General features: G+C 42.1%; 1 protein-coding gene across 1 annotated transcript in view; it reads left to right on the forward strand.

Annotated features, from left to right (window-relative positions):
- Nucleotides 1-946: 946 nt before the first annotated feature.
- mef2d (myocyte enhancer factor 2d) overlaps nucleotides 947-7031 on the forward strand; it is a 77007-nt gene continuing 70922 nt past the window's right edge. The window contains exon 1 of the mRNA XM_019863615.1: nucleotides 947-1159. The gene's annotated coding sequence lies outside the window, so the exon portion shown is untranslated. The remainder of the gene's footprint in view (nucleotides 1160-7031) is intronic.

Here is a 7031-nt window from a genome sequence, read left to right on the forward strand (position 1 = left end):
AAATGGCAAAAACTTTCAATAATTTGTTTTAATTTGGCTTTGCTTTATCACACGTTTTCCACATATCTTTCTTTTTATTGACAATTGGTGTCTTGATTTCAGTTATTTCAGTTTGAAGGGCATTTGTAATACAATTCACAAAATTAAAGTATCACGATGAGCCAAGTTGCTGGGGACGTCATCACGACCGAAGATTACACGTCACTACGAATATATATCTGCTTCTTGTCGAAACCGAAACCAATATTTGTTCAAATATCGTACCATAAAATAATGCATTACACATCTTAAGTCGTTATTATTGCTCGATGCGCGCACGTGCTGCACTGTCAGAACGCACGCCACCAACCCCTCCCCTCCCGGTGCCGTAACGTCATCTCCCCCGCCTTCCTGACCGTAAACACAGTGTTCATCCGCACCGACTTGACAAAGTAGTGCGAGTTTTCATACTTGTCGCCGGTCGTGGTCACATAATAGGAATGTCAAGTGTACCGCCCGGCCAAAGATAAAACTTGTTGGCGACATTAACGCGTATACTATTCGTTTTGTCCACATATGAACATGATGATCATGCAGAAAGTGGCAATAAATCACGGCCAGTAGTTGGTTCGCAATCGCTACTGTCAACTGTCCGCGTCGAGGGTCAACGTGAAGGCCGATCACAGTTAGCCAGCTGGGCGATAAATTTGACCAAGCAGTCTCGGTGGTATCATAACCTGACATTTGTCGTAAATTCGTATAAATGAATTGTTGAGACAGCGTGAGACTCTCAAAGCAAGCGGAGGGATACAAGCCAACCAGAGGTCTAAAACCCCCGCCTACCCTCCCCCCGCTCCACCCCACTTTCGCACCTCACCGACCGCGCCGCCGCCTCCCGATTGGCTCTAACGTCGCAGAACCCTCGCTCCCATTGGCCCAAGGTCACTGTCAATCACAGTGCGACGACGCCCACTCAAGACGGGCATCGGCTCCATTTGCAGCGTAGCTAAATAGTTACGCCGCACGTCAAGTCGGAGACAATTTGATCATTCGCAGCCGGGGCGAGCTCGGCGGGACGAAGAACAGGAGGCGGTCGCGATTTGGGACACTTTGAGCCGGCGTTGGACGCAGCCAGACCACGTTCACCTCCTCCGGTATATGCTGATGCTCCTTTGGCCCGGTAAGTGATTGACTGCTGTTTCTGTCCGGGTTCGTGTCATCGTTTTCGGGGTGAGCATGTGTGTTCGTCTACTGCTTAGGAATGTGCGTGGAAAGCTGGAGGAGGAAGGTAGTTTGGTTTTGTTGTTGTTTTTACTCACGTCACTTTGTTTCAGCGTGGTAATAACAACACGCTCGCGTCTAACTCGGTGCATTTACTTTTATTTACATTTTTAAAAAGTGATGTTTGCTTTCGGGAGTGGGAGGGGGGGACATCTGCCTCGAGCAGCTGGCTTTGATGCATTAAGTAGTAGCATGTCATGGAATACATGCACGAAACTTGTACACTGCATCTTAGCCAGCATCAAAGGCGTGACAGTAATTCGGCTTTTTCTTTAGCTTTACTTAACACCAAATTGCATTCCATATGAATTTAAACCAGAGTATATTTTTGGTTGGGGGCGGGGGGTTGATGTTGTTTACTTATTTATGTAAAAAGTGTCCTTTGCACGTACACATAATTGGGGTTCTATGACAATGAGAGTTTTACACCTTAGCAGACATTTGGTGTTAAGGTTTCACTCTGGAACAGGCAATTTATTGGAGGTTTTGTAAATAGTGGTTCTGTGATGATGATGATGGTGTTTTTTACCCAGGAATGGACAAGTAATGAAGGTTCGATGAAGGCGACAGTTTTACTCTGGTCTGGAAAGTTAATACAGTAAACATTTTAATATGGTGAGCTTTACTTTGGAGCAGACAGTTGGTGGCAGTTTTACCCTGGAATGGACAGGCAAAGAAGGTTGGATAACTTTGAGCATTTTTACCTAAGAACAAAAAATTCCTGTGTAGCTTTGTCCGGGAACGGACAGTTAATGATCGTTCTGCAACGGTGACAGTTTTACACTGGAACTGACAGTAAGTGCTGGTTCTGTGATTGTGACAGTTTGACCCCAGGAATGGACAGTTAATGAAGGTTCCACAGTGCTGAACATTTGACCTTTAAACAAACTAGTAATGCAAGCACTGGTGATGGTGACATTTTGACTTTGCACCCAACAGTTTGTAAAGTTTTCAAGTGTTACCAAGTTTGACCCCGGAAGAGACAGTTACCTTAAATGAAGGTCGCACGATGGCGATAGTTTTACCTCACCGTGGTTGGGTAATGGAGGTTTTACCCTGGAACTGACAGTTAATGGACAGTTTGACCCTGAAAGAGACAGTCAATGGAGATTTTATAACTGAGGCGAAGAACAGACTGAAAAAACTTTCTGAGCCCAATTCTGATGAATGGCCGATTAATTAACACACTATATTGTGATGAAAATACGTTTTTAGTCCCTTAAATGAATGAATGAATGAATGAATTACCGGCCGAACATTTGACTGTTTACAACAATTTTTTGGGGGGGCAAGGGGGGCACTTATTGTTTGAATGTCATTATTTTTGTCTTGTGTTGTAGTGTGGTAAATGTCATAAACAAGAAGGCGGCCCGGTGAGTGGTTAGTGCGTCGACCTCATAGTGCAGAGGTCGTGGGTTCGATCCCGGCTCTGGCCTCCCTGTGTGGAGTTTGTATGTTCTCCCTGTGCCTGCGTGGGTTTTCTCCGGGGTACTCCGGTTTCCTCCCACATTCCAAAAACATGCGTGGAATGGCAGGCTGATTGAACACTGTAAATTGTCCCTAGGTGTGAATGTGAGCGCGGATGGTTGTTCGTCTCTGTGTGCCCTACAATTGGCTGGCGACCGGTTCAGGGTGTCCCCCGCCTAGTGCCCGAAAACAACCGGGATAGGCTCCAGCACGCCCCACGACCCTTGCGAGGATAAAGCGGATCGGAAAATGGATGGATGGATGGATGGATGGATGGAAGAAGCAATCAGCAAAAAATTGGCAAATAATCACAATTTAATAATGGCTCTGTGAAGGGGACAGTTTTGCCCTGAGCCAGACAGTTGATGGCAGTTTAACCCTACAATAGACACCTAAGTAAGTTTCTACAATAGTGATTTTTTTTTTGCTTCACCTTGGAACAGGACTGAGTATTTGTTTCACCTTGGAACAGGACAGTAAGTGGACAGTTTTATCCTGAACCGGGCAGTGAAACATTTTCAAATGCTGACATAGTTTCACCCTGGAATCAGAATTTATGGATTTTTTTTTCCCCCCCTCTGGAATAGACCTAAAATGAACGCTAAATAGTTACAACAGTTTTATGCAGGAACAGACGGTAAAAGGAGCTTCTCTGAAGGTGACAGGATTATTTCTCTGGGTTCGAGTTAGCGCATCGCGGTGCAGATTGTGAGAAGTTTCATGTTGTATTTTCTTTATTTACAGTAGCGTAGGAAGCCGCTTCATTGCGCGGCGCTTGTTGACGTCTTTACACCTGCGTCCATCTATTTACTGAGCGCGTTAAATGGTACATTTACGGCACGTGTGGACATAAATCACAATTTCGCTGCAGGAGGACGGTTTGTGTCGCAATCCGATAGAATAAAGCGACTCAGGTTTTTTTTTTTTTTTTTTTTTTTTTTTTGCGCGGAGCCCATTTTTCCTCCCATTCCGCGCTCATTACAGCGCGTAATAGCCTTTCTCCCGGAAGGAGAGTGTCATCAAACTTCTCATTTCTTCCTCAGACCCGGAGACCATTTTGCCGGTGGATGTTGCCGACACTCGTCCTCACTTTCTCATCATTGTCTTTAAGTGAATGCTCGAGCGTGCGCCGTTTCCCTGCTGTGTTGCGGCTCATCATTCGCCCACTCACTATATCGCGGATTTTGAAGTCATTGGTTTTTGTGGGTTTCGAATTGTGAGCGTTTGGCGTGTAGTACCATGTTGTGCCATAACATGCGGTGCCGCAATGAGCTCAACTGGAGGAGATGTCATGAATAGAAAATGAAGGACAAGATGCAAATTAAGGGACAAATACAAAAATATTAAAAAAAAAAAATACACCAATATTCGACCAAAAATAAACATGCTAGATACATTAAAAAAAACTGACCAAAAAAAAAATCTAACTTCATTGGGCATGGGTGTGTAGAACAATTACCACAATATCAAAAGAATATATAGCATTAAAAAAAAAAACTACGACCATTACAAAATTTACCAATCTATTTGAAAAAGCACATGAACATGTAAAAAAACATGAAAAGAAAAAATACTGTGGGGAAAAAAATTCAATGTTTGACATAACTACACAACAATTTTGGATCCAGAAATATGAGAAAACCCATTAAAAACATTTGACAAAAAAAAAAAAACTTCAATGATCTTAAATTATCAAGTCACATGACTGAAACATCGACACTAATATAGATTTTTGAAAATAATGCAAACTATTCAACACGAAATAGAAAATATTAGCAGCAAAAAAAAAAGAAGATTGCAGTGAGAACAGAAATAGAACAAAACTACAATCCAAAAATTTTTTTGGACAGTTTAGCCTGCAAAGTTCAAATTTCTCAGATGTACCCCGGAATTAAAAAAAAAAAGGTTCTTCTTTAATGACGTGCAAGTATGGCAGTCTCCTGCTTGCATCCCGTTCAAAGTATGCAATCCACACACTGTAGCAAGTATCGTGGGTGGCCATGTTGGGGCGAAAGGGGGGTGTGGGGGGGACTTAAGCGGCAGATACCTTATGAGCTTAGTGCCACTAATGTGCTTTTGTGTTCCCGAGAGCCGTGACTGGAGGCCGGTGCAGCGCGATGCTGTCCACAAACTTCCATCTGTGTTGTGACTGCGTGCCGGCTGCAGTGTAAACACAGCGGGGTCCTCCTGAAAGTCCAGTTGCTCTGCTGAAGTTTTGTGCGGGGTGAGGGCTCATTTTTACCGTTGATTGCATTCAAATATTACACCATGTATGCGCATTTGGACTGCACCGGAAGAGATTCAGCCTAATTCTAGTATGAGCAAGAAGAGACAGAGAAGGTCCCCAACTAAACTCGAGTCATGGTCGTTCCCAACAGATCAGAGAAGATCCGCCTGTGAGTGGTTTTGCTTGCCTTGTTTGTGTCTGTGTACGTTAAAGGAGCAATTTGTGAGTTTAGAATTGCAGCTTAACACCTCCAGAATGCGTATGTTTGTTAGCCTGGCTTTGGTGTCTGGCGATGCACGTTAGCATTAATCTCGCGAATTTTATTCATTTTAAATAGATTTGTTGAACAATTTGGGTGAGTAATGTACAATATTTAGTATTTTGTTTGCGGTTTGACAGTAAAATTAGCCTGGGGCTGAGAAATAATATTGGGGAAAAAAATAGTATGCATCTGTATTTGTAAAAATAAAACGGCAAAACATTTTAAACATCAGGGAGGGCGACCAACTCCCCCTCCTCATCGGTACCGCTCATTTAAGGAAGTACAATCACTCTCTCGTTTCTTTCGCTCTCTTCCTGCCGAACGACCGGAGCGTCGCTCAGCTGGCGTGCACTCCAGACGTGACACAGAGCGCTGTTGTGCGCCGCGGGGCTGCGTTGCACCGACCACTCGGTTTGCCGCACGTGAACCTTCCTCTCCCTTCAGATCCTTTGCAACGTTTTCTGCTCCTGCGGCGGAGCAGCCGACAATGCATCACAGAGGGGAACGCTTGTTTTGCCGGCTTTATTTGCCGCACATACGACGACAATTTCCAGCCAGGTCCGAATCGGAACAAAAGATGAATTTCTCATCAGGCTCTCTGGAGAATTTTAGACTGCAGTAATGCTCAAAAAATGAGGGAACATGTGAAAATACAAAAAGAAGTAAAAGTGTTTTTTTGATTGAAAAAAAGTGCATGAATATTGAGGGTGGGGGAAATGTATTGGACAAAAATACACAAATATAACTCAAAATTTCACACATATTTAACAAAAAAAGTTTTTGGATGCCAAATGAACAAACTTTAAGAAACAAAAAACCCACAACAGATAAATTCTAATCCTGCATTATAAATAAAATTGTTAGTGCAAATATAATAATAAAAAAAGATTTGAAAAACCTCCAAAATATTGGACAAAAATGCACAATTATTTGATACCGTTTTAAAAATACAACGAGAGAAATGCATTGAACTAATGCAAAATATTGACAAAAATTTAATGTCATGATGATATGTGAAAAATATGAGTCTTTGGAAAAAAGTGCAACACAAAATATTCAAAAAAAATCTGTGAAATATTCAAATATAAACATGAGATTTACAATGACAAAAACATGCAAAAATATGCTGACAAATCCTTAAAAATACTAAATGTTAAAATAAAAAAAAATCTGGAAATATTAAAAACAAAGTACCAAAATATTCCGAAAAACATGCAAATATTGGAGCGAACACCAAAAATATGAAAACAAAACATTTCAGAATCCTAAAAACTTGTGCAAAAGTAGCCCAAAATATGATGTTGATGATTGTTACACAGAACACAACACCAAAGTCAATAAAATGTTAGAAAAACCTCGATTAATATTATATTCGTTAAAAAAAGATTTCACAATACAAAAAACAATTTTAAACATCTACAAAATATCAGACACAAATGCTCATATACAAAAACTACACAAATATTCCAAAATCTGCAAAAATTGATTTTATTAATTATATATTTGCTTCATCGGCCAATACAATCAGTGATAGGAATTTTATTCTGGTAGACATGGGATATCGGCATCTGCCTCCCCAAAATCCATCAGGCAGTCGTTTATTTCTTAATGAATAATCAGGGCTAACGGCCTCACGCGATCGCGGGGCGATGCAATGCGCTGTTGTTGTTGAAAGCAGTCAGGCTGGCGTCTAAATGCTGCTTTTGGCCGCTTACCTCTTACCTCTCTCGTGGTGGAGGAACGTCCTGCCAGGTGAACATGTGTTGTCCGTGTGTCCGGTCTCTCGCCAGGGCAGGCCAACACACCCACGCTTCT

The sequence above is a fragment of the Hippocampus comes genome, unplaced genomic scaffold, assembly GCF_001891065.2.
Source record: "Hippocampus comes isolate QL1 unplaced genomic scaffold, H_comes_QL1_v1.1 scaffold249, whole genome shotgun sequence".
Taxonomy (NCBI): domain Eukaryota; kingdom Metazoa; phylum Chordata; class Actinopteri; order Syngnathiformes; family Syngnathidae; genus Hippocampus; species Hippocampus comes.